Genomic DNA, 18,807 nt, shown 5'->3' with positions numbered 1-18,807 from the left:
CTCTTGCTTCCCTGGAGTTTGGGACTTTCTAGTGGCTACCGCAGTTCCTTATTCACTTCTGCTATATGTTTCTATTCAATTTCCTAATCCTCTGTAATTCTCTCCAGTCCTTTCTAATACCTTTTCCTGCTTCCCTTTTCCCTCTCTCTCCTGAGCCTGATATGGCTGTTGCCTGAGAGGTTCTACCAATACCTGACCAATATAGAAGCAGATACTTACAGCCACCATAGGACTCCAATGGAAGAGCTAGGGGAAGGACTGAAGGAGCTGATTGGAATTGTAACATCATAAGAAGAAAAATATCAACTAAATGGACCACTCAGAGACTAAACCACCAACCAAATAGTATATACAGAGGGAGCTAGGACTTCAGATACATTTGTAGCAGAAGATAGCCTTATCTGACATCAATAGGAGGGGAGGGAGGTTTGATGCCTCAGTGTAGGGGGATACTAGACGGGTGACATGGGAGCAGATGAATAGATGGAGGAGCACCCTCATAGAGGCAAAGGGGAGGAGGTGATGGAGGATTAGATGGGGTGTTGATGGAGCAGTAACCAAGAAGGGGGATATCATTTGAAGTGTAAACTAATAAAATGATTAATTAAAAAGAAAGAAATGTTTTCTTATAGCATTCTTTCCTCCATAAGAACACATAAAATAGTTCATTATCCTGAATTTTCTTCTGTTTAAATAAAATATTTTTTTATTATATACTCTTACAAAATCATGTTTTCTTTCTTTTCTAGGTGTTATTTGGATAGCATGCATAGATTCAACAAGAAAATTATATAATGGCTTTCATTTCATATAGTAGCAGTCTTTAAAATTTCCCAGTGTTATTTTGGCTGGTAATTCTTTATCTTAAGGGGTTCATCCTGTGTAATCCACAGCAATTAGCAATGTCTAGATTCTCATACCACAACCAACCTCCATCAGATGCTGTGACAACCACAATTCTATGCACAAAGTAGGATTTCTTGAATTCAACCATCAAGACTCTAAAAGACATGCCTAATGCTATAACCTGTCTGAAGAGCATAATGTGTTTTATATTGATTTGCTTTTTTGAATTAATTTCTTAAAATTATCATACAAAGTAATGTTTCATTTTGAGACTTTTATACATATAAAACATTTTACATTTTTCTTGTTTAACCTTCCCTGTCCTCCACTGCCTACCTCTACACACCACACAGGTGGATCTCTTGCTCTTTTTCCAGAAATCCAATGACCTTACACTCTAATAGTATCTTCCTTTAAAACAATAATTTAATTCTCTCTCTCTCTCTCTCTCTCTCTCTCTCTCTCTCTCTCTGTGTGTGTGTGTGTGTCTGTGTGTGTGTGTATGTGTGTATGTGTGTTTGTGTGCACGGAGCAGGAGTAGAGGTCATTACTCAGCTTGTAGGAGACAATTCTCTCATATCACTGTGTGAGTCCTGCAGATTGCACTCAGGCGATTACATTTAGTGGCAATATTCTTAACTCCCTGAGCCATCTTGTTACCCTTATTATATAATTAATAAATAAATATTTTAAAACAGTCTGAAAAGATAACTTTTCCAAATATAGAGCCATTGAAAGATAGATCTAAGAATTTATTTTTAAAATATTAGATTTGCTTGGTAAAATACACCTTGTTTATACACAAAAAGAAGAATTAATGTGGTTGTTACTTTTTAAAAAGAAGTCAAACATTTGTACTCTAGTGCCCAATCTCAAAACCACCCCACTCATCATGTTTCTCTGGTACTACTTGAAGTCCTGTGATCTAGAACCCCAGAAATGGACCCACAGAGCCAGTCTGCCTCCATGCCTATCAGGAATTCAACTCAATGAATAAACTCTAAGATTTTATTGCACCCTGTAACATAGAGAAGGTCCTCTTGCTCACCTGCCAGCCACTCTACTGCCCAAATACCTATGCTTGGGAGTCATATAATCCAAGAAACGCACCTCCAGAGCCAGTCTCCCACTTCATTTCCTAAACTATTCTGGAACCCTAAAGTTTCTTAAATTTATAACTCAAGTTAGAGAACCTAGATCCACATTTTCATATCAAGACATAATGGCCCCAAGAGTGAACACCAAGCGCCAATCATCTCGTTAACATGACAAACTGTAGTAACAGGAAACAAAGCTTCAGGCACCAATTCAATACAGGAGAAACAAGATTTTCGTACAAAAAATACCATCAAAATAGCAATTTTAAATACTATCTTGGAGGATATTCCTATGTAAATATTAAATTTTGGCAGAGACTTACTGTTTTTTTTTTTTTTTTTTTTACTTATGTTTATCCGTTTCCAATGGGATCTACCCATCCAGCTTCCTGCCTAGAGACTGGGAAACGAGTACTTGGTGCGGTAGATGGGGTTAGCATTCTGACTTTGTAGTCCCTATCTAAAGAAGGAGTATCAAGAGGGGACAGAGTCCTCCACGTGTCTCCAGCATCCCATTTGGAGATGGAGGATCCATTTATTGTTGATATGTGTGGAATTTGTACCTGGGATTTAGTGTTTCTGCCTAGAGAAGAGGCCAAGAAGGGGAAATAGGGGGTGTAACTAACATTAAACTCTTCCAGAAAACTTATATGGTAACCCAATATTATAAAAGTTTTCTAAAATATATACATATACTATATAAAATAATTTAAAATAAATTTACTGTGTGATAGAGAGAAAAAACAGCTAGAAACAATATGCTAGCAAGTAACAAGCTCCAAATGAGGAACTGGTTTCCTTTTTTGAACTGTTAGAGAGTGACAACCCATATACATCCAAAACTATAGGCTATTGTCATTGCTCTTATCTATCCTTTGGAACTTGATGGTGAGATCTTATTGGTAAAAATACCACATACTTAATTGACAAAGCAGAAAGATTGGAGACTACTAACTTAGAAGATTTATCTCCAGGTCAGAATTTGTTTTGTTTTCATACTGATGGAAGATGCTATGCATGCTACTGGAGGAGAAAATTAATCAACAATCTAACACAGCTGTGAACTCTGAGAACAACAAAAATTACTGTTCTAGCAATATATGCCCACTGGCACAATAATGGCATACATATTATTAGAATAACCAGTCACTTTCAGAATAAATTAAAGCCTGCTCCATGAGACAGAAGTTATATCTAGTACCATTTCAGAGAAGAAGAATCTGTGGCTAGACAGGTAACATGCTTAAGGGAAGAAGCAATTATTAATATTCTGCAAAGTAGATGTAGAATTAAAACAACTATTAAAGATTTATTATTATATCCAGACTATTGTATCTCTCAACTTTTACCAGAGAAGCTTCTGCTTTCAGTACCCAGAAATTAATAGAGATATTAATATTTGTGACAGGATCAACAAATACTGTGCAAACTCAAACACAAAATCTCAGCATGGAGGTAGGTAGGTAGAAAGGAAGAACCACCTTTATTTGAGCAGCTATTGATATTTGATAGCTTCTGGAAGTCAGTTTTTTTTAAGGTGTGACACCTGGTAGGTGGAAAACACTCAGGGCAGGTCCTACACATAAAATTACCTAAACGACACAAATTGGACTTTATGGGTTAAAAATATGAGGTTGACTGGGAGACAGGTGGGAGTGGATCTGGTAAGAGTTGAGGCTGAATTTTATTAAAGTATATTAAATGAAATTCTCAAAGAATTAATATAAATATTATTAAAACATTGTAAAATAGTAATGTAAGATCAAGTGCAAAGTCTACTATTTAAGAACATCTTTATCTTTTAATTTATTCTATCACTATTCAAAGGAAGCAAGTAGGATGGTAATATGCAAAGTGAAGTATTATATTTAACTCTGCCATATTCGTTTGCTGAATCTGATTTCTAATAAGCAAACCTTATTTTCTGCATGACTGGATAAAGAGATTAAGTCTGGAGTACTGAAATTAACACCTGGTCTCGCCAGTGTTTAATGTTTTAAAACATTTAACCACCAAAACCAAAGACTGATACTGTATCTCAGAGTAATTATGAATTTTTAATTTTTACTCTTTTTTTTCAAAATAGAAGGCTCTTCTAATGTGTTTAAAACATTCATATTCAAAAGATTTAAAACAAGAGAGCACGTCAGGATCAAAACACCTTCAGTTTTCTGTCTTTAATTTATCACATAGGACCTCCTGCAATTCTGCTCCTATATGTATAATAATGAAATTAATCATGGGTATAATGGTTGTGATTTATTTGACTCTATCCCCTCAACCTATTCTCCCACATTCTATAAACCTATACACAAATTAACAGTTGTTATGCATGCTTGTATTCAGAATAAGATTGATTATCCCTTCAAATGAGACAAAATAGTATTTATAAAGTTGTATATAGTATTCTTGATGTTTCAGTACAGGAACCACCATATATATATATATATATATGTGTGTGTGTGTGTGTGTGTGTGTGTGTGTGTGTGTTGAGAATTATAATATACTATGACTGATTTTATAAGACTAAAGAACATTACAGAATTATCTGGGTAAGTAGCTATGAATCAGACATAATAGTTTAAAAAGGAAGACAAGATTTAGATATTTTTTCATTGTTTTCCTCAGTCCTCATTACCTTAATATCTTATCTCGAATCCTGTTATTTTACTGTTAGCATATACAGTTTAACTGCAGAAAACTGATTATTGACATAAGTCAGCAGATGTCCAGATAATCTGGTTGAAACAAACTAAAATGATTATCAAACTTACATTTTTAGTATGATCTAATATTACAATGGATCAGCCTGGTCAATTTGAATATATACATATGTATATGTATATGTATATGTATATGTATATGTATATGTATATGTATATATTCAAATTGACATCTTCCACATATGTGTTGTTGGGAGTCAACACTGTTCAAGTAACACATTAGAGTCTAGGATGTCATTATGAGTGATACTCACATAATTACTTTTCTAAAGTATCATCATAAGCACAAATGACAATTTATTCAGTGAAATGCCAGGATAATAATTCAATTGACTGACTTGTAGGATCTTGATGACTGACTTGAGAAATATGTGGAAATTTAGTGTTCTAAAAAACTAGCAGATTCACATCTCTTGCCTCAGGATTCCTCCAGGATATACATTTATAAAGGAGAGGAAGAGAATGGGCCCATAATAATGTTTTAATTTTGTCTCCAGGATTGTAGTAAAATTATCACATATTAAATGTATGACTTACCAAAAGTCTCAGAGATGGTATACATTAGTTTTTAACTTCCAATGTAAACTTAGATGAGAAACTTACACATATGCATAAATTATTTGTCAAAATAAGAGTTTAATATTAAATTTATGATTTCAACATTTGGATATATAAAATATGGAATTTCACTAGTTATATGGTTATACATATCCTACAAATATACAGAGACAATTATAAACTTGAATTTTTTCTAAACTTTCAATCTCTGATTCACATACATTTCACTGTATCTGTCTGGTATTTAAGAATTATAATGTTTATTTTCTACCTATGTGCTTGCTCTCCCTCCCTCCCTCCATCCCCCCTCTCAACACCCCCCATCTCTCTGTCCTTTTCCCTTTCCCTTTCTCTTCCTTTCCTTCTTCCTTCTGTGAGTGAATAAATGAATAACTGAGTGAGTAATTTGCGTGCATGTGTGTGTGAGAGAGAGAGACTGATAAAAGAAAGAATATTAGCATGAAACAAATCAAGATCAATAAGGTACAATGGTGAATATGATTACAATACTTACAATATATGTATGGAATGATGCAAAGAACTTCTAATCATGATGCTATAAAACATTAATTCTAGAAATCAAGAAGCAGAAGTAGGGATTATAACATATTAAATACCAAAATGGGCTTCAAGTAGAACCCTTGTTTCAAGATACATAAAAGTTCCAGGAGAACAAAATATTCAAGAAATAAAATGAAGATGAATGTAAGTAAAATAATAATACAAACTGCAAACCACATGGACAAGTTTAAACAGTATATTTTGGACAGAAAAACTAAAATTGAGCCTTAAGAAATTATAGGTTCTTGTCAAGCTATATTAATTCTTTTCTCTTTTATAAATTTTTTAGATTATTTAAATTTCTCCTTTCCCTTTCCTCCCTCAATCCTCCCTATATGCTCTTGTTGCGCTCCTTCAAATTAAAAGCCTCTTTTATTCCTAATAGTCCTAATAGTTGCTGCATGCATACATGTAATTTTAGACACAAACACTCTTAAATATAAACAGTTGAAACATATAATTTTACTTGTATGGATGTTTTCATGGGTGAACATTTGGCCCTGGAAATCCAATTGATATGCTTTTCTATGTCAAAGACCACCTCTCCCCCTTCCAGCTGCCTGCAGTTCATTGTGTAGGTTTGGGGCCTCATGGACTTTTCTCTATCCAGATTTGTATGTTTGTTGCTATTATACTTATTTAGCTCATATTTCAGTGGTCACGTTGATAAGACTTTATGGGTATAGCTTTTTAACCTTTCTAGGTGATACTATCTCACAACAAACTGCCTGTTCCTCTGGAGTTTATACTCTTTCTCACAACTCTTCCACCACATTCCCTGAGCCTTGGGTGCAGGAGTGTTTTGTAGATGTATCCATTGAGGCTAGGCTCAACAACTTTTCATTTTCATTTGTTGTGTTTTTCTGTTATAGAGAAATTTTCTTGATGAGGTGTAGAGATAATATTTTTCTGTACATATAAGGAAAAGGCTTGTAGATTGTTTTTAGGAATCATGCTGGTTTAATAAGTTAGTAGGTGTCTTTCTCCAATAACCATACTTTCACTACTTTTGAGTAGTTAACTGGGTTTCTAGTATCAGGCAATATATCTCTCTTGTTGATGAAGTGTTGTGAAGGCTAATTAGAGAGCTGTTGGATATATCCTTTTGTTATCATGAAAGTCCTTGAGAAGTGGACATTCAGGTCAGTTCCAGCTAAGGAGTCTCTTAACCCTGTTCTTAAAGTTCAACTGTCTTCAACAATATGAACTTACCTTTCACTTACAGTGGGTAACCAAGGATAATGGCTATATGCTATATGTTTTCAGAGTCTCTTAGATTGCCTTGGTCAACAACATAAAAGAGGGCTCTGATGTTCAGCTTTGGGGTTTTTGTTAGGTGATCTTTGGCTCTTAGAAGAAGTATCATCAGCTAAAATGTGAAATGTTCATTAAAACTATTTATGCATTTTATACACTGAATTAAATACATTTTAGTTTTTTGAAGTAAATAGTTAATAGCATGATCCCTTGTGATATTTTTAGATATACTTGTTATATTAGACCCCTTTCTACTTCTCCTGTATTTCTCTCCTTCCTCTTTCCCTAAGAAACCCCTGTATGCTTAGATTTTTCAAAACCTACATTAATTTGGGTTCTTAAAAACTTCAACCTCCCTTCCAGCCCATTGACCAGAGTTAACATAAAAAAAGGTTAATAAGAAGAGGGAGTTGTGGACCTGTTTAAAAGTAGTTCTTTGATGTGATTCCAATCATTGTTGTCAGGACATTACCAGTACAGTTCAATCCAGCAGAAACCTCAAGGCTCCACCAAACTGGTACAAGTTAGAGGAAGTGACAAGAATCAGTTGGAATACCATGAGAAGTTCTTTGATGTATTTATCGCTGCAAAGTTAAAACCAGCAAAGACCAGTGAAGCAGTTTGAGGCACAGCAATGCAAGAGTGTGCGTGTACTGTCTGTGGGGGTTATATTTATATTCTTTATAAATAGTATGTGCCCTCTCAAGCGTCTGTTCCAGCTAAATATTATATGCCCTCTCACATGTCTACTCCAGCAAACATCTCTAACTCTAGAATCATTAATTTTTCATTTTGTTTTTAGCAAAAGAATTTACTATAATAGAATCTAAAAAGAAAAATATGTATAATAGAAGTATGCATTTCAAAACTCAGAAAAGATATTAATAATTACATGATCTAGGAAGGGGGATATATTCAGGATGATTTAAGGACAAAGAATGTGTTCTCATATAGGTGGAATAAGCACAATGTGAAAATGCAAGAAATAAAATAACATATTTTGGTGACAATTAGGAAAGCCAAATTAGCACATTTGTAGAAGTGTAGTACAAAAGGTTGGTTGAAGATTAATCAGTCTGAGTACTGAGAAAAAGAATCCACTTGGCAAAATAAGCTAGGAAGATAGATCAGCTGATAAAAGCACTTGCTGCACAATCTTGAATCCAAATCCACAGGATGCACATTTCTATTTCTGTGAAGAATTTCATAGAGATTTTATTAGAATTTATAAGAATTCATAAATTGCTTATATTACAATTATAATTCTTACAGCATTAATTTATAAGCATAGGAGGCATTTTTCACTCTTTAGGGTCTTTCTCAATTTATTTCTTCAGAGGTTTATATTTTTATTATAGAGGTCATGAACCTCCTTTGGTTAGGTTTGGTTTGGATATTTTTGTTTGTTTGTTTGTTTGTTTTAAATTGTAAAGTATTTAGTATAATTGTACCATTTCTTTCCCCTTTACTTTTCCTTACCCTGAACCACCCTACATATTTATCCTTGTTTTCTTTCAAGTTCATAGCCTCCTCCTTTTTTTATTAACTGGTGTGACACGCTAAAACTTCTCAGTCTACATAATTTTTCTATGTATGTTTTCAGGGCTAATCAGGGCTACTGGATTTGGAAGTTGGTTAATTTTCCCCACCCTCTTTATTCCTTTTTGCTTAGTACTTTGTGTATGGTTGAAGTCCTGTGATCCTTTCCCTACGCACATTGGCTTAGGCCATTTTTGTCTGTGTTCAGCTTATGTTTAGGCAGTTGTATTGATGAGGCTTGATTGGCATAACTTCTGAATATACTAGGAGATACAGTTTCACAATGAACTCCCTGAATCTGTCTCTTTAATTATTTACCCATCTGAAATGTTCACTGATCCTTAGGTGTTGGAGTTGATTTATAAACATATCCATTGAGACTGAGCTCCACAATTAAGCATTTTGATTGATTGTGGTTTTCTGAAATGGTTTCTGTTTATCTAATTAAGAAATTTTCTTGATGAGGAGTGAGGACTACACTTACCTGTGGGTATGATAACAAATAATTAGGGTGTTGTCAGGGATTAGACTGACTTATTAAGGTGGTTGTTGTAGGTTCTTTTCCAATAGCCATAACTTTATTAGCTCTGGATAATTGGCTATGTTTCTTGTCCTAGGCATGCTTTCATTCTTCTTGAGTGGACCTTAACTCAAATTAAAAAACTGTTGATTACTACAAAGGTATGTGTACTACTACAACATCTCCAGAATTATCTTGCTATGCAGGTTGTTTTGTGGTTGGATTGGACAGTTGGCTTTTCACTTTTTTGGAAACATGCATGATATCTTTTGTTGCCAAAAATACTAGTCCTCGGGGAGGAGACATTCACATCAAGTTTAGCTTAGGACCTCTGGGTCTCTTATGTGAAGTGTGTCATGTCTTCAGCAATAGGGACTTTACTTTCACCCCTACAGAAAACCAAGGACAATAGTAATAACCATTAATGTTTTGGAAGTCTCTTAGACAACTCTTACCAACACTTCAAAAGATTATTTCTCATGCCTGGTATTGAGGTTTGATGAGTTTTGCCTCTTGCATAAGTATATCCAGTCAAGATGAGAAATTATCATTCAAACATTTAAACTATATGGACATTTCCTACATAGACTTATGTGTATTATATGTCATTTTTCATACTTAGTGGTATTGTTCATTATGACATTTCAAACATTCATACTGTAACTTTACCCTAATTGCTCTTGTTTTCGTTATTTATCTCCCACTTCACAAATTAGAGATATGCTTTCCCCACTTCTCCCACCATATTGCATGTATACTGATATGCTCCTATTATTATTATTGCCTACCGTATCCCTACCCCCATAATATAATGTACCCATTTTACATTCCTGGTTTCTGGAGTTACTCAAGGATGTATACCCCCAAGTGTAGATTAGGAGATAAGAGGTTTTTTTTTTATTTTGAGAGAGAACATGTGACATCTGTTTTCAGGGTCTCGTTTTTTTTCCCACACATTTCAATCTTCTCTCTCTCTCTCTCTCTCTCTCTCTCTCTCTCTCTCTCTCTCTTTTTTTTTTCTCTTCCGTTTTAATTTTTTTTAAGACAGGGGTTTCCCTGTGTGGTCCTGGCTATCATGGAACTTTCTATGTAAACCAAGTTGTCCTTAAACTCAGAGATTTGCTTGCCTCTACCTCCCAAGTGCCAGGATTAAAGGTGTTAACTGCCACACTTGCCTTGGTCTTTTCTAGTTTCTTCCATTTACTGAAAACATTCATAATTTCATTTTTCTCTATAGCTGAAGAGTATTCCATAGTGTAAATGTATCATATTTTCATTATCTATTCACCCATCAAAGACATTTAGGTTGTTTCCATTTCCTAATTATTGTGATTTAACAGCAATGAACATAGGTGAGCAAGTACCTGTAGAGTAGTTGAATCTTTTGGACATATGCATGTCATGCAAAATTCATAGAGCACGCCATGTGGTAGGTTTATTTTTAGCTTTCTGAGAATTCTCCACACTGATTTCCACAGTGTATACATCAGCTTGAAGTCCTACTAACCTTAAATTACAGTTACCTTTCCCACCCCTAGTCCTCAGCATTTGCTTGCTGTTTTGTTGTCTTTGCCATTCTGACTGGGGAAAGATGAAATCTCAATGTTGTTTAGTTGGTAGGAACTATAAACATATTTTGAGACATATGTTGGGCATTATTTTTTCATTTGAGAGTTCTGTTTGGGTTTCAGTTCATTTCCTAATAGGATGATTTTGTTGTTATTTTTTGTTTTGTTTTCTCTGTCAGGTGCATGTCTGCAAAAGATTCTTTCCCATTCTATGGACATTCCCTTTATTTTGGTTAACTGTTTCTTTACCTGTACAGAAGCATTTTAGCTTTATAAAGTCCCACTTGTCAATTATTGTCTTTCATTCTTTGTCAATTCAATTCCTATTCAGAAAGTCCTCTCTTACACCTGTATCATGTAGGGTAATGAGATAAAAATATTTCAGGTTTCACACTTATGTCTTTGATCTCTTTGGAAATAATTTTTATGCAAGGTGATAGATAAAGGCTTAATTTCATTCTTTTGCATGTGGACATCCAGTTTCCTCAGCATCATGTGTAAAAGATGTTTTATGATACAGCATCAGTTTTTCGACATTTTTGTCAAATATTAAATGGCAGAAGCTACACATAAAGATATTTGGATCTTCAATATTGTGTCATTGGTATATAAGTCTGTTTTTGTGCCAGTACCCTTATATGCTTTGATTATTCATGGCTCTATAATAAGATCTGATACTGTAGACCCTGTATCATTGTTATTTTTTACTCAGGATTGTTTTAGCTATCTGAGGTATTTTATGGATCCATATGAATTTTATGATAGCTTTTAATGCTTAGTTGGAAGAATGAGATAGGGATTTTGAATGGGATTGTGTTTAATTTGTCATTTTCACAACACCAACCCTACTAATTCATAAGCATCGGTGAGCCTTCCATTTTCTAATATCTTTCTTGTTCTTTCGTTAGAGATCTAATGTTTTCTTATAAAAGTCACTTAGATCCTTGATTAGGTATATTCCTAGATATTTTATTTTCTTTGAGGCTACTATGAGTGGGAATATGTCAATGATGATGTCCTTCTCAGTATGCTTTTTGTTAACATAGAGAAAAGCAATTGATTTGTGAATGTTAATTCTACATTTCTGGGGATCTCTAATATATAGTATTAAGGTCATCTGCAAATAGGGGTATTTATCTTTCTTCTTTCCCTATTTACATTTATGTAATTTCCTTCTCTTTATTGCTGCAGCTATTACATCTAGTACAATATTTTAAAGTTATTTATTTATTTATTTATTTATTTATTTATTTATTTATTTATTTATTTTACTTATTCACTTTACCTCCCATTCACTGTGCACCTACTGGTCATCCACTCCTGCAGTCCTTACCCCAATCACCCATCCTTCTCCTCTGAGCAGGTTAGGGGCCACTGCATTTATCTCCACCCTGGAATGTCAAGTTTCTGTAAGGATATGTGCTTCTTCTGCCATTGACACTAAACAAAACATTCCAAATGAAAGAACATATCCCATGTACTGGCAACAGCTCTAGTTGTTCAGGACCTACATGAAGACCAAGATGCACATCTCCTCCATATGTATGGGGGTCCAAGTTTCAGCCTGTTTCTCTTTGGTTGGAGGTTTAGTCTCTGAGAACCTCAGAGGTCCAGGTTAGTTGACACTATTGGTCTTCCTATGGAGTTACTATCTCATTTATGCCTGCAACTCTTCCTCCTATTCTTCCATATGCATCCCGAAACTCCAGTCCTTGGTTGTGGGTGTCGGAATCCCTCTAAGTCAGCTGCTGGATGAAGTCTCTGGGAGGACAGGCATGCTAGACTCCTGTCTGCAAGCATAACAGAATATCATTAATAGTGTCAGAGATTGGTGTTTGCCCATGGGATGTGGCTCAAGTTGGGCCATTTGTTGCTTGGGCATTCCCTCAGTCTCTGTTCCACCCCTGTCACTACATTTTTATTGACAGGATAAAATTTATGTAAAAAATTTTGTGGGTAGGTTGATGTCACTATTGTTTCCATGGGGTTCCTACCTGGCTATAGGAAGTAGACTCTTCAGGTTCCATATACCCAATGCTGTGAGTCACAGCAAAGGTAACCCCCATTGATTTTGGTTGTCTCCCTTATCCCAGGTCTCTTTCTTATTCTGGAGATGACCCCAACTCCCCTCCCACATCAGTATCATATTTCCATTCACTCTCATGGTCATCTGGTCGTCTATACTGTCTCGTCCCATACTTGATCCTGAAACCCTCCATTCTCCTCTCCATCTCCTCTCCACACAGTTCCCTCCCTCCTTCTGCCTCCCATGATTATTTTGTTCCCCATTTTAAGTAAGATTCAAGCATCCTCACTTGTGTCATTCTTTTTGTTTTGATTATTTGCATCTGTCGGGTATAGCATATGTATCCTGTATTTCATGGCTAATATTCATCTGTGAGTATATATCATGCATGTCCATTTGGGACTAGATTACCTCACTCAGGATAATATTATCAAGTTCCATCTATTTGCCTGCAAAATTCATGATGTCTTTGTTTTAATTATCTGAATAGTATTTTATTGTGTAGATGTACCACATTTTCTTTATCCATTCTTCAGTTGAGGGATATCTGGGTTGTTTCTAGATTCTAGATATTATGAATAAAGCTGCTATGAACATTAGCTGAGAAAATGTCTTTGTGAGATTTGTGGAACATCTCTTGGGTATATGCCCAGTAATGGCATTGCTAGGTTTTGAGGTAGAACTATTTCCAGTTTTCTGAGAAACTGCCAAATTGATTTCCAAAGTGGTGGTAAATATTTGTACTCCCACCAGCAATTAAGGAGTATTCCCCTTGCTTCATAGTTTTTGATCTTAGACTTTCTGAGGGGAGCAAGATAGAATGTAAGCATTGTTTTGATTTGCATTTCCCTGAATACTAAAGACTTGAAATATTTTTCTAAGGGCTTCTTTGCCATTCTTGGTTCCTGTGTTGAAAACTCTGTTTAGCTCTGTTCCCCATTTTTATTTATTTATTTTTTAATTGGGTTATTTTTATTGTTGGTGTCTAACTTCATGAGTTCTTTGTAAATTTTGGATATTAGCCCTCTAACAGATGTATGGTGAATGAATATCCTTTCTGAAACTGTAGACTGACATTTTGTCCTATTGACTGTATCCTTTGCCTTACAGAAGCTTTGCAGTTTCATTAGGTTCCATTTATCAACTGTTGACCTTAGAGCATGAGCCATTGGTGTTCTGTTCAGGAACTTGTCTCCTGCATCAACATCTTCAAAGGCGTTTACCTCTTTGTCTTCTATGAGATTTAGTGTTTCAAGTTTTAGGTTAAGGTCCTTAATCCATTTGGACTTGAGTTTTGTTTAGTGTGATAAACACGGATCTAGTTGGATTCTTCTCCACACATATATCCAGTTAGACCAGCACCAATTGCTGAAGATGCTTTTTCCCTCATTTTAAGGTTTTTGCTTCTTTATCAAAAACAAACAAACAAACAAAAACAACAAAACAAAACAAGTGTCCATAGGTATGTGGGTTAATTCCTGGGGCTTTGAATTGATTTTCTTGATCAATGTGACTGTTTCTGTACCATTACCACGTGGTTTTTTATCACTGTTGTTCTGTAGTACAGCCTGAAGTCAAGGATGCTGATTCCTCCTGAAGTTCTTTTATGTTCTTTTATTGTTCAGGATTGTTTTGGCTATCCTGGGTTTTTTGTTGTTTTACCATAAGAAGTTGAGAATTGCTTTGTCAAGGTCTACAAAAATGTGATGGAATTTTGGTGGTAATTGCACTGAATCTTTAGATTGCTCTTGGTAAGATGGCCATTTTTACTAGATTAATCACATGAACATGAGAAATCTTTCCATTTTCTTTCTTTAGTGACTTGACATTCTTTCCATACAGATCTTTCACTTGGTTAGAGTATCCACAAGATATATTATTTGTGTCTATTGTAAAGGGTGTTGTTTCCATAACATTTTTCTCGGCCCATTTTTCATTTGCATAAAGGCAGGTTACAGATTTATTTGATTTGATTTTGTATCCAACCATTTTGTTGAAGGCATTTATCAGCTGTAGAGTTTTGGTGGGTTTTTTGGTAGAAACTTTGGGGTAACTTATGTATGCTATCATATCATCTGCAGACAGTGATACTTTGACTTTTTCCTTTCTAATTTGTATGAACTAGATTCAGTAAGTTGTCTTATCGCTCTGGCTAGAATTTCAAGTAATATATTGAATAGATAGATATGTATGACAAGAACTTCATATTTCTGAAGAAAGAAAGTGAAGAAGATCTCAGAAGATGGAAAGATCTTCCATGATCATGGATTGGCATGAATAATATAGTAAAAATGAACATCTTGCTGAAAGGCATTTACAGATTCAATACAATCCACATCAAAATCCCAACTCAATTCTTTATTGAATTAGAAAGAGAAATTTGGACATTTATTTGGAATAACAAATACTCAGGATAGCAAATACTAGTCTCAACAATAAAAGAACTTCTGGGGGAATCACCATCCATGATCTCAAACTGTATTACAGAGCAACAGTGATGGTATTGGTACAGAGACAGGCAGGTAGATCAATGGAATAGAATAGAAGACCCAGCAATGAACCCATACACCTGTGGTCACTAGATCTTTGACAAAGGAGCTAAAGCTGTCAGTGGAAAAAGTACAGCATTTTCAACAAATGGTACAAGTTCAATTGGAGTTCAGCAAATCAATCAATCCATTGAAATCCAAGAAAAATGCAAATCAATCCATTCGTATTCCTTGTACAAAGCTCAAGCCCAAGTGGATCAAGGACATCCACATAAAACCAGATACACTGAATCTAATAGAAGAGAAAGTGGGGAATAGCCTGGAACAGATGGGCACAGGGAAAAATTTCTTGAACAGAACACCAATGGCTTATGCTTTAAAATCAACAATAGACAAATGGGACCTCATAAAATTGCAAAGCTTTTGTAACACAAAGAACACTGTCAATAGGACAAAACAGCAACCAAATCTGGGAAAAGATCTTTATCAATACTACATCTGACAGAGGGCTAAGACTCAATATAAATAAAGAACACAAAATGTTAGACTCCAGAGAATCAAATAGCCCTATTACAAATGGAAGACAGAGCTAAATCCATTTGGCTCCTAACTTCTGCTAGTTTCACTGTATCTCTGTTTAGTTTCTGTTTCCATGATCTCTCCATTGCTGAGAGTGGGGTGTCTCCCACTATTATTGTGTGAGGTACAATGTGTGCTTTGAGCTTTAGTAAGACTTCTTTTATGAAAGTGAGTACTCTTGCATTTGCTGAATGGGTGTTCAGAATTGAGAGTTCATGTTGGTTAACTTTTCCTTTGATGAGTATGAAATTAACTTCTTTATGCCTTTTGATATCTTTAAGTTGAAAGCTGATTTTATTTGATATTAGAATGGCTACTCCAGCTTGTTTCTTAGGACCATTTGCTTGAAAAATTGTTTTCCAGCCTTTTACTCTAAGGTAGTATCTGTCTTTGTCACTGATGTGGGTTTCCTGTATACAGCAAAATGATGGGTCCTGTGTATGTATCCAATCCTTTAGTCTATGTCTTTTTATTGTGGAATTGAGTCCATTGGTGTTAAGAGATATTAAGGAAAGGAGATTGTTGCTTCCTGTTATTTTTTGTTATTAGCAGTAGCATTGTTTGTGTGGCTATCTTCTTTTGGATTTGTTGGAAGAAGATTACCTTCTTGCTCTTTCTAGGGTATAATTTCCCTCCTTGTATTGGGGATTTCCCACTATTAGCCTTTGTAGTGCTGGGTTTGTGGAAAGATATTGTGTTTTGTCATAGAGTATCTTGGTTTCTCCATCTATGGTAATTGAGAGTTTTGCTGGGTATAGTAGCCTGGGCTGGCGTTTGTGTTCTCTTAGGGTCTGTATGACATCTGTCCAGGATCTTCTCACTTTTATAGTATCTGATGAGAAGTATGGTGTAATTATGCTAGGTCTTTATATGTTACTTGGCAATTTTCCCTTATTGCTTTTAATATTCTTTGTTTTGTACATTTGGGGTTTTGATTATTATGTGAAGGGAGATATTTTTTTCTGGTCTAGTCTATTTGGTGTTCTGTAGGCTTCTTGTATATTTATGGGCATCTCATTCATTAGGTTAGGGAAGTTTTCTTTTTTTTTTCCAAAAATGAGTGTATTTTGAGAAGTCTTTTAGTCCTCAGTACAGAGATGATTTAAAAAATAATAATTTCCTACGTCTTTCAGGCTAGTGTGTAAGATGAATCTCAGGCCTACCACAGTTTTAGTGTCTGTCAGCAGCCTGCACCTGAAATGACACCTTTGCTCAGTACTGGTTTTGTGTTTTAAGTTCAGTGATGATCCAATTATTTTGTTAATGCTCTTTGTCAACAAGTATTTCTCAACATCCAGATATGTTTTCCAAATCAGTGAAAAGTATGAGATTCTTGGGCAAAGATATTAACCATCCCCCATGAATGTCAATGGATGTAATTATACATAATGTGATAATGATCACATCCTAAATGGATTTCTGAAATCGTAACTTAGTTTTAATGCTGTTATTGTAGATATTGCCAATAATTACTATCCACAAAACATTTTAATATCATTTCTTCAGTCAGGACCAACATATATGAAATAATTGCTTGCCCTCGACTTTTGTTTAATCATGATCTTATTTATTTTCTCCTCTTTACTGTCTTGGTGTCTCAGGAAAATATGAATTCAAATAAATTAGTGATCCAGAATTTTGAGCTTTTTGATCAGGAGATGGGCTGGTTTTAAAGACAGATGTCTAGACAATGGATTAAATATTAATGAGACAAAATCTGCAATGTCATATAAAGCAACAACAACACTGGACCCAGCATGAAATTAGGGCAAATGCAATACTGCACTAGATACACATGTAAGAGGGAAGCATAAGTCCTGAGTATGCTCCCAGAGAAGAGGGCGCATAAACTATAAAGACTAAATAAAGTGTCTATAAATTTCATTTGAAGATGGGCTCTCTTTCATTTACCATCATCTGAGCTAGTTCTTTCTTTTAGAGCCATCTCAGACATCAACATGCAGTCCATGTTTTGGAGACGTCGTTTGTCTGGTCCCTGTTAAATACATAAGGAATGAACACATGTGTGGCAGGGACAATGTGCTTATTACATAAAACCAGAAGGGCAAAGGAGGAGTTTTCCCAAATGGGCATATCCACAGGCCATGACAGATTCCATTGCAGATGTGGTGCGAGGTCCAGGAAATGATTATCATCCACGGGAGGAAGCGCCATGAGTCCCTGAGCTTGAACAAGTGCATGGTGAGCTTCACACTCAGAACCGTGATGGGTATCACAGTGGAACAGTGAAGGAAAGGTCTTCTCGGAAGAGTCAAAGCAGCCTGTAAGGATAGGGATCTATCTTGAACAAAATGGTCTATATCGATATCAAACGCTAAAAATCCAGCTAGAAGAACTTCTCCAAAGTCAGACTTCCTCCTGATGCCAATGACTACTGCCCACGACCACATGCCAATCACTCCATGTACTATGTTATCTGAGAGGGCACAGAGCCAGTTATTTTGCTGAATTATGGAAAACCAAAGAAGTCTGCCGGCTATTAGGCAGAAGATCCCCAGACCAACGCTGGAAATGAGGGACTCTGTGCTGCAGCATGGAGGTGAAGCACGAGTCTTCTCAACTTTGGACGCCATCATCAACTGTGTCAGTACAGTAAAAGCCATCAGGAACTAAAAGATAATTCTTGCTTTCATCCCCTGTATCCTTTGTTGGCCATTTCCCCACTCTACAAACTTGTTCCTGCTCTTCCTCAGCAGGCTTGCCCTCAGCTCTCCTCTGCTCTTCATGGCTGTCTGTGGCTGCTGAGAGCTTCAGGGAAGTTTTCTTCTACAATTTTGTTGAAGATATTTATTGGCCCTTTAATTTGGGAATCTTAGCTCTCTTCTATACCTATTATCCTTAGGTTTGGTTTTCTCATTGTGTCCTGGAATTCTTGGATGTTTTGTGTTAAGAACTCTTTGCACTTTGCATTTTCTTTGACAGTTGTGTCAATATTTTCTATAGTATCTTCTGAATCTGAGATTCTCTCTTCTATTTCTTGTATTCTGTTGGTGATGCTTGCATCTATGACTCCTGATATTTTT

At 35.5% G+C, this 18,807-nt stretch overlaps 1 pseudogene; it reads right to left on the bottom strand.

Annotated features, from left to right (window-relative positions):
• Positions 1–17,667: 17,667 nt before the first annotated feature.
• LOC114626199 lies at positions 17,668–18,372 on the bottom strand (annotated as a pseudogene).
• Positions 18,373–18,807: the final 435 nt, after the last annotated feature.

This window comes from Grammomys surdaster, unplaced genomic scaffold, assembly GCF_004785775.1.
Source record: "Grammomys surdaster isolate TR1022 unplaced genomic scaffold, NIH_TR_1.0 230, whole genome shotgun sequence".
Taxonomy (NCBI): domain Eukaryota; kingdom Metazoa; phylum Chordata; class Mammalia; order Rodentia; family Muridae; genus Grammomys; species Grammomys surdaster.
This window is presented reverse-complemented; position numbering and strand designations above follow the sequence as displayed.